Here is a 10,938-nt window from a genome sequence, read left to right on the forward strand (position 1 = left end):
TGGCCACCACAGAGTCTAGACCTTAACCCCATTGAGAGTCTTTTGGATGTGCTGGAGAAGAATTTACGAAACAGTCCGACTCTCCCATCATCAATACAAGATCCTGGTGAGAAATTAATGCAACTCCGGATGGAAATAATTGTTGTAAATTGTATAAGCTTATCGAAACGATGTCACGGTGAATGCGTGCCGTAATCAAAGCAAAAGGCGGTCCAACAAAATATTAGAGTGTGTGACTTTTTTTTGGCCAGGTAGTGTATTACCATAGGCTCTGGCTCCCCATGACCCCGTATGGGACAAGAGGTTCAGACTGTCTGTGTGTGTGTGTGTGTGTGTGTGTGTGTGTATATGTGTGTGTATGTATATATTACCATGTCTATCAAAGGGTGTTAGATTGAAAATGTCTCAACCACTTACTAAAAACACATTAATTCCTTTATTTCCAGAAGCAGGAAAACATAGTCAGACAGTTATTACTGCCAACCCTGATATTTTGGTCCAACTGTGTAAACATGTTTAGACGTGATACTTTTTAAAAAGTAAATAAATGTGCAGTGTCCTATGTTTGGTCTTAAGATGGACATCCTGCAGTGGATATATAGAGGAGCTGTACATTCTCAATTATTCCAGGGTGACAAAAGTACAGACATACTCATCAGTTTGCTCAAAGCGCTGCTTTCTGCTCTGAATCAAACAAAGATAGCGAAGCAACATTAAAACTTACAAATCAGAACAAATTGTCATGTACAAAGGTTTACATTAAAATATTCCCTCTGTGTTCCATGGTAGTTTTTGTTTTTTTTTTTTAATTTATTTATTTATTTATTTTTTTTTTTAAATCTCAGGTTTAAAGTTGTTTCTATTAATATAAGGGATTCACTTTTGATCTTTTGTGTTAATTGATCAAATTGATTAACAGCAAAATGGAGAATTGGTGTGAAATTGTCTCATTGACTATAATGGTTAGCACACCTTTGACCGAGGTGTGGGGGGGTCAGTCTCCCATCAGATCCAGGGGGACGTGAAATGGTCTGCTCGGGTTGTTTTCTGGGACGTAACAGCAGATGACTGACTCCAGTGATCTCCACGCTGTACGTGTGCTCCAGGGTTTTTGGGGACGAGCTGCACTCCTCCTCATTGCTTCCAGTTCATCACTCTTGCACCCGACATGCATTTTTCTACCTTATTCAGCCCTGGCCCTGAGGGACCCTTATGAGCTGGAAAACATTTTTAACCAGTTAACTTTTTAAGTGGCCGGTGAACCACTCTTGATGTCTTTTACTCCTATCAGTGAGTGTGTATTTGTGAGCATGTGTGCTTACATATAAATTTGAAAATATTTTGCAATATAGCAATATACTGTATTAGACTTGAAGACAGAAGGACTGTAAGGTTAGGTGGGTGAAAAAGGAAGTGTAGTTGATCTAGGCGTTGCTCCGGGAAAAACATGAGAAAAGAAACGGACCAAGGACTGGACCTTCTACCATTACTACAGTACTCGGGTGGGGTGCGTACTACGGCAGGGGGATATGATGTGCTAAAACAAGTTGTTTACTGCACAGGATGTTAGTTCGGTGTAGCTGATCTCAACAACATTCACACAAGAATGTCATGGTCCATAGCAAAAACGTGGAAGAATCTGGAAGCTTCTGCAGAGTAAGAAGACCACGTGACAATTCTGAATATTTGCCAACACATCTGTCATTATCTTCTAAGAACACCTTATTTGTCATGCTGAGATGGAGCAATCCTTGACATAGATGAGATTCACATGGAAAAACGCAGTAAATGTCAGCGAGAAAGCTGAACTGCTGCATAATGCAAACACCTAACTGGCAATGCAGGACTTTAAAAAACGCATCAAATATAGAAATGAAAACAAATTATCGTATGCTTGAATGACATTTTATCTGCAAGAACAGATGGCTGGCAATCATACTGTATTCTGTCAACTAAAAGGAATGCATTTTTATCTATAAATATATACTAAAAACAACAGTAAAATATTCATTCTAGTGTTAAACTTAGTAATAGACACAGGAGTAGTACTGAAGAAATGAGCTCCCATGTGATAGGCTAAACGTCGGGCAAATGAGCACACACAGTTTTTTCGGGGGTAATCTAGAGGGTTGCCATGCCATACCGGGAGACCTGTGTCCTTTTTTTATAAAGAGCGGTCAAAGAAGGTCTCCCAAGGCCCCCGATTCAATTACTGTGTCTACCTCCCCCTTCCCGGTTCCTCCACCTGCCGCACTTCTGTGCGCCCATCTCAGCACCACGGGGGAATTGGGCCGGCTCTCCGGCGGAACACGAGGCCATCCAGGCATTAAATATGGGGCGGGGGAGGAGTGGGGGGGGCTCTTATTGCATCTTCCTCAGCCAGAGGAGTTGCCGGGGGGAACACGCACAGTGCATTTTTAACCCCCCGCTCTTCCCCAGGAGCGAGGAATCCTCAGTTGGCAGAAGAAGGGCACTCAAGAGCACACCGGAGCCAGGCTTCTCATTGTCATGCGTTGCTGAAAAAATGTTATGAGCAAAGGGTGTGTGTGTGTGTGTGTGTGTGTGTGTGTGTGTGTGTGTGTGTTTGTGTGTGAGTGTGTTGGGGGGGTGCATTCCTGGTTAATTTATGTAGGTCTGTGCGATCAGGAAGGAAAGGTGGGAAGCTTCAAGAAGGCAAGTTCTGTTGACATTCTCGTTACTGGCCTTTGTCTGCATCTTAACCGCTCGTAATGTTTAGAGAATTTCTGGTGACAAAACCTTCAGAATTCATAAACCAGTAGAACACAGCAAAGGTACCACATCTACAGCATGTAACAGATCCCTGAATCTATTACATTTACTTATTTAGCAGACGCTTTTCTCCAAAGCGACTTCCAATGAACTCTATGTAGTGTTACCAGCCCACACACCTTATTCACCGCGGTGACTTACACTGCTAGATACACTACTTACAATGGGTCACTCACCCATACATCAGTGGAACACACACACACACTCTCTCTCTCTGTCACTCGCACACTGTGGGGGAACCTGAACAGCATGTCTTTGGAGTGTGGGAGGAAACCAGAGCACCCGGAGGAAACCCATGAAGACACGGGGAGAACATGCCAACTCTGCACAGACTATCTATCTATCTATCTATCTATCTATCTATCTATCTATCTATCTATCTATCGATCTTATTACTTTTTCATTAGTAAGAACAACAGACCCAGCAGGGTAATAATAGGTGTTTTTTGGTTAATTTTGGTTTAACAGTAGCTGCCAAACACACAAATGAGTACACATGCATCATTTACATTTACTCATCTTGCAGATGCTTATTCAAAAGCAGTTTACAATTCATAGCTTACATGAATATGTTCAGTAACAGTCACAGAGCTTTAAATAGCAGCTTTGTCCTAGAAGTTTTGTTAGGCTGGACTCTGTCAACTGCGAGCCTGTGGTTGTGGCCTATTTCTGCATGTACGATTGTCCGATTCTACTGGAGGAACATCTAAATGTTCTAAAACTCTTTATCCTTTTGTGTTACTTGTGGAGTTCAGTGAGCAGAACTAAATCTGAGTATTATGAGTATGTCCATCAACAGTTCATTAATAAACGTCTTAGTTTTGTTTATCATTTATCTCTGCAACTCAGATTTGCTGAACAGAAATCTCACTTCAAACGTTACCGACTATATATCACACACCTGGGTGCTTCCTGGCTCTGTTTTTCAGCTATAAATCTTGGCACAAAAGTAAATAAGCTGAAAATCGTTTATTTTTAACTGTTAATGAAATTCTAAGTGATAAGGTGGCCAGCTTGAAGGAGCCTTGGAATTTTACCTGCACACCTAAGACCGCAGCATTAGTCAGTAAAAGTAAGCAGAGTATTTATTAATGTCTACTGACCATTTGGGAGTCAGTTCCTTGAATCGGCATTCGCTCGCTGTCCTGAAAACAGCAATGGCACGTTGGTCATCCTCTTGATTGAGAGGATACAGTGACCTTATACAATGATCAGTGTCACATTTCGGAAAGTTACAGTACATTAATATGTTCACCAATGCATAGATTGGCAAAGTTTTTAATGAATATACCATTTAGACCATAAACCTGATATATACCACATAAATCCTCATACCCTTGATCCTTGGGTGTACTATACTCTAAACATAATAAGGAGTAATAATGAAGAGTAGGGCCACCAATTTTCCTTCTAACAGCATCAGTCCTTCTTGGAATACTCTCATACTACTCCTATGTAGTGTGTAGTGGGATGTTGCACCGGTCTTTGAAAAGACAAGCCTTTGGTTCTTTGATAGATGAAATTGGTGGAAATCTTTATTCTCTGGGATGCACGTCACTTTGGAGAAAAGTGTCTGCTAAATGAATAGATGTAAATGTAGATGTAAATCTACAGTACTGTGCAAAAGTTTTAGGTACTTAGATGTTTCACAAAAATGTTTGTTTTAGACGGTTATTTTAATGTCTTCTGCATTAGTGTCAATGGGAAAGAGCACATTTTAGATTTCTAAGCATTCCTTTTGCAAAAAGTTACAGTATTACAGTAAGGGTTTTGTATGTCGTCACACACACACACACTGTCTGAAACCGCTTGTCCCATGTGGGGTCGCAGTGAGCCGGAGCCTAACCCGGCAACACAGAGCGCAAGGCTGGAGGGGGAGGGGACACACCCAGGGCGGGACGCCAGTCCATTGCAAGGCACCCCACACAGGACTTGACTCCCAGACCCACCAGAGAGCAGGACCCCGCCAAACCTGCCACGGCCCCGCTCGGGACAAGCAGTTGTTGACGATGGATAGTTACTAAGCTTTTTAGGAATTTTATTAATTAAGGGCATTATTTTTGGAAGCATTCTCACTTTACAGCTTTTTTCCCCAAGCAAGTGTCTAAAAATTTTGCACAGTACTGTACCTTGCACTCTGCTCTCCAGAACTTCATGTGAAGAATCAAGGATGTTCACATTTGGTGACTGAGGAGGCCATGAAAGGTCTTCATGAAATTTGTTAAACCACTTGTATGGGGCATGATCATCTTGAAACATGAGAATATCATGAGGAAACAGTGTTTGCACCACAGGGTGCACCTGGTTCTGTAACTGTTGTGAATCTAATGACCCCAAGAAATGGCTGCTCTGTCATTATGGATCCCTTATCATGTTTTGGCAGCAGACATGGGCTGAAGGCATACTTTGACTTTCTCCAAACATGAGTCCATATGGAGGTAATAGGATGAAAGGTGGCTCATCAAAGTGTATTACATTTTTGCATTGCTGAGGAGTCAAGGTTTTGTGCTCCGTACACTAGGATATGCATGTTTGTGTGTCAACATAAGCAGTTTCCAAATGGCAGTCCAACCAGAAATTCCGGCTTTGGTCTGACTGGGTCACAGAGGAGCTGATTTAACTGTGCGGTAATTTTTGAGGCTGTGCTTTTGTGTCATTTACCAACTACTCTGTGCAGTGTTCATCAAGCATTGAAAATATGAGAACCTCAGTCTCATCACTTGTGCTTCCAGTGACAATTCTGGTTTGCTGACATTTAAAATGCACGTCTTTACCAGTTTGTCCATTGTATCTTTACAACTATCCTTCAGCACCTCCTCCACACTTTTTCTGTCCTGTTTTGTTAACCTTCAGCATTCTCATTCATATAATGTTATTGACAGGAGCACTGCTTGACCAGTTCCAATCTTTTTTCTGGACCTGTTGGCACATCTCAAGGTTATTTTCAGATACGCCATTAAAGCTTTACCAAATGGTACTATTAGGTGTATCTCTTTAATGTTAAATCCCTTCCTGTTGATCATTGATCCCACCACTAAATATTAAGAAAACAAGCCGAATCGTCATTAGCTGTACTTTCACCACTTGCGCAATCTGAAGATGGCAGGTAGTTAAATGTTAAGCAGGCGCTGGGTTGGCCCAGATTAAAATGTCTCAGGCTAGCACTTTGAAACCCTTTCCATTACTGCGGGTGGGAACGAAAGTGTCCAAAGGTGTCTGACTTTGTCCTGGCTTCTCTTAGTGGGCAAAACCAATCCTCACCCCTATCAGTTAGCTTGGCCTCTCTGTTCACCAGAGATCTGCATGCTTTGGGATCATGATCCAGGATACCAGGGCTCCCGCTGCAGGCAGGGAGTGTTGACACTGATTGGCCCAGGGAGCTCCAGGTGGCTGTCTGTGAGCACTGTCTAGGGAATTCTCACCCAGGACCAGCAGTGAGGCCATCTGGAGGGGCTTTTGTTCAACTTTCCACGAACAGTAAAATCCCAGAACTACCTTCTGAAATTCACCGGGAACAGAAGAGAAAGTGTAAATTTGAGACACATAGTATGAATACACTGGTGATGCTTCAGTCAAACTTAAATGGGGACCTAATGCTGTTGGCAAAGGGTACTCCTCTACACACACATACACACATTTCTCCACATTAGTTTACCTGCATTATTGTGGATTTGGGCCTCATAAATAACTTACAAAAAGTACAGTTCCTTCCAGACCCTGCCTGTTATTCAGATAAAAACCTAATGACCCTGAAAAATCAGAGGTCTTCACATTTTGGAGTAAAAGTGTATTAATCCTTGATCAGCCATGAGAGATGCCACTTATGGTCATTAATACATCATGCGCCTACTAGGTGCTAATGCACCTTTATTACTTTGCTCCCCATATTTTACGTTACCAGAAGATCCAGCTATTGGAAATATTCTGAATGACAGAGGTATATTAATATCACAGGAGAGTGAGGCAAGGTGTGGAAACCCAATCACAAATTCCTTCAATCACTGGGAATGGAAACAAAGGCACATTTGAAAATGACCTGACCAGAAAGTATGCAGACTATACATTTTTAATATCTGTTTAGCATGAAGATGCTTTCTGGGCCTCTTAGTGAGCTGTTACCACATTAAAACATAGGTGAGTAATGGAAATGTACTCCTCTCTCCATTTCGAAGCATGCATGAGGACAGTTTATAATTATCTGAAGCAAAAAGAAGGTTAATGCAGTCATAGTGTTTATTATTGTTGGTTAACAATTAAGTTGCATCCCTCATATTGTTATGTGAAATATCATCAGGATCACATTGATGAGTTACAGTGTGGTTCGCAAGTCCCTGTGGGTATCACAACATCCTGAATGAACAATTTCACTCTCAGCACTGGATTTAAGGAGCATATATATAAAATGCTCCAAGCAAACTCTTATACTGAATACACACATTGCTAGTATGAAGAAATAGTGTGCTTATTATACTGTTAATTTAATGTACTGTACACTTTTCCTCCAATTTTGTGCATTTCTTCCATTTATTGAAAACCCTCCACTGACTATTAATTCCTGAAATATCACTTCACTGTTCAACCCTTAATGTCAACGTTTTTGCTCATTTTAAGACTTTTTCTTACCATGGTACATTGAACTGCTCATCAGATCACAGTGTTTTCTGTTTTTAATCATTTGTGCTCGTGAGGTAAATAATCAACACTTCACTAAAGGTTCTAAATGTAGACAATATATGACTATATTGAATGAGTTACAAAAGAGCAAACATATTTCCAAATCCTGGTTAGCACAGCCCTTGTATTTGACAAAAGTGTTTTGAAACAGTAATGTTGGTAAATTCTTGTGGCAGCTCAGCTACCAAATGATCTCTGAAAATTTAAAAAAAATTCTACACATTTATTTTTTAATATATCCCTATATATTCTGAAAAGTCTGGACAAATTATGTTTCATAAACTGTATTTATTATTGTGCTTTTTTGTCTCCAAATACCATTTGCAAATTGACCTATGACCATCTTTTAAAAGTATACAGACAGATTTACTGCCAGCAATGTATTCATATGCTCAGACTGAATGGCCAGTGAAATGAGGTGAAAAAAAATCAGACTTTATACAAATCTATGAAAAAAAAGTCTAAATACAGTATGACGTTCATGTGAAGACACTACGCATCGGTTTATGAAGAGGTCAAGCTAATAGACTACGGAAAGTGAGTGCACAATCCCGTTCATTAATTATGCACGTTAAGTGACCTGTAACACGCTCAGCCTGTCAGTGGTCATGGTGGGAAGCCATCAGGAGCGGAGCACCAGCTCTGTCTATCGGTGTGTGGAAGTGTCCTTGAACTTCTCACGTAGACTGGTTTTCTTTGACAGAATAAAAGATAAAGGCATGGACTTCTGTATGTTTCAGATGTACTACAGAAAGCAGAACAAAAAGGTCTTTTTTTCTAGACATATCGACAAAGGCCCCCTGTCACCACATCTGAATGCCCAAGAGGATTGGACAACCACTGGTACTTGAATCCCAAGGGGTTCATTTCATTCCTCTTCTTTGCAGTGCGAGGTTTTTTTTTGTTTTGTTTTCCTCTCCTCAGCTGCCAACTTGTTTATCTTAATATCAACGTATTGCATTTTGTACTGTATCCTGAACTTTGTTCAGTGCTCCAAGTCATCTTGGTGAGAAGATTGCTCTATAAAATGAATTGAAATTGATGTTGAAAGTGAAATGGCACAGAACCCTCCCTTGTGATGAGCTGTTGCTGTAACCGTTGATACTACGGCTGCTTCTGAAAAATTCCAAAGGCCTTCATAGGACACTTTACCTCAGTGGGTGTAACTGGATGCTATAACTGCATTAATTGGAGGGTAGGAAAGAAACTGAAAATCAGTGGTGGCTAAAACTGTTTTAGAGCTAACCCACTTGAGCTCAGATCTTCTCTCAGACTGAATCCCTGTCCTGTGCAGCACTGAAACCAAAATATCGACCAAGAGAAACAGAAACTGAATTTCTTAGAGCAAAAGGGGCCAGCATTTGATAAAATAAGGTATTTTTTGTTATTTTTCTTTGCTCTGAAATATACTTGTTTATCCAAGTAAATTCATTGTATGGTTGGTGTAAGCCTATTTCTTAATTAAACAAAGCTGTGAATAAGTTGTTCAGCTACTTTCAAATGTGTTCACGGTGATTTTACCATTTATTTTACCGCGCAGCAGGTGTGTTTATTTCATTATTCGTCATTTTTAACGACTTCTCTCATATCTTTGCTGAGGTTCCCAGAAACTGGCAAACTGCTACATTCCTCAGAACACATCTTTAAAGACTAATATTTTTTTTCCGGAATGACAAGCAATTATTCGCACATATTTAGTAAAATTATTTAATGTTAATAATAATTTTTCAGTCATAGTTCACGGTCTACAAAAAGTTTAACAAAAAAAAAAAAAACAAAAACAAAATTTAATCACTTCACTATTGCTCAACAACTGAAGGAATAATGATTTTTTTTTTTTTTTTTTAAAAAAAAGAAAGTGTTTGCAGACATGTCACGTGCCCTCATACATCTCAAAGAAGATGCTGTCGCTCGGCTCTGGTTTTGCACTTATTTGTCGGGGTTTTGCACTTCGCCCAGAAAAAGTTCATAAAGCAGCATTAATGAAAGTGGATTTCAAGCAACTCAGTTGTGTTTATCTACGTTTTACATTTACATATTTAAATTTAGTCATTTAGCTGACGATTTTCTCCAAAGCGAGTTATAATGTTACGATTATTTGCCCATTTATAGTGCTGTGCAATTTTACTGCAGCAACTGAGGGTAAATACCTTGTTCAAGGGTACTACGGCTGGAGAGAAAACTTACTACCCTTGAGTCCAAAGGCAGTAACTCTGACCACTACTACATTTTACTTAGATTCCTGCCCAACTGACAATAGTCCAGTGGCGCATCATCAATGTTTAATTCCATCGAGGTTCTGAAAAGAGGTGGTCGGATGCGGCATAGATTCTTACAACGAGTCTGAGCTACTAGATTAGTTCCATGTTCCATAAAACACTTTTTAATGAAGAGAGAGCAACACTCCTCAACTCTGTATTCTCGTCATATTTAACGTAATCCTGGAGTTGTTACAAGAACAATGACATTTAGACGATAAATGCATTCATCATATTGGTAGTCATTCTGGTTTATACATATATACATACATATACAAATTCATATACATATACATACATATATATACTGTACATACACATATACATACACATACACATGATATACATACACACACACAAATATTTCGGGGGGTGTATTTCACTAATCCACTTTCACACATTATTTATTATTTTCGGACCTCTTCTAATGTAATTATTGAAGTCATGTAGTTTAACTTAATTTGGGGAGCAGTACTTTCATTTCCAAATGAAAGCAATTATGACGACAATATTATATTATGTTAGTCGGGTCTCTGGATGGACCTGGTCATCAATCACCCTCAATCTAGCTGTCAGTGTGGGCAGTCATCCAGCTGGGGAGGTGGAAAAAGTAGTAATAATACATGGTGATTAATTGGAGTGTGACCCCAGGCGGTGCTTGACTGGAGCGCTGTTCTTTAAGGAAATCAGATTCACACAGACACTCATCTCTCCTTCATTTATTTTAATCATATAAAGTACAGGGAATATATAATCAGATACACCTGACTTCGTAATTCCAGTGGGATTACTGATCATCTCATTGTCATTCTTTGCTTAGACACCTGAGCTACCAAGTTTTTAATAACGCAAAGTACGAGTCGTTTTAAAGTACATAGATTTCCTAGACGATGCGACCTGGATTATTTATAACCTCGTTTTTTAATCTCTTCCACAGATGTTGTTTACATAAACAATGTCTTACTAAATGATGTGCAATGCAGTATTTACAGTATTGTCACCCTAACCTGCTCTTATAGAGGATTTACAGTCTGAGTACGTATGCGCATGTAATTCATCAGCGCTCATTGTTCATAATCTATGAATATAGAGTATTACATGTAATGCTGCTATGAGTTCATGTGAAATATGCATGATTTTTTTCCCCCTCATTGAAAATTCAGATCTCTAGCGTTTTCCGTCCAAAGAAAAGTACAGCGTTGAAGTTGGGTTGTCT

The sequence above is a fragment of the Scleropages formosus genome, chromosome 23 (genome assembly GCF_900964775.1).
Source record: "Scleropages formosus chromosome 23, fSclFor1.1, whole genome shotgun sequence".
Classification (NCBI taxonomy): domain Eukaryota; kingdom Metazoa; phylum Chordata; class Actinopteri; order Osteoglossiformes; family Osteoglossidae; genus Scleropages; species Scleropages formosus.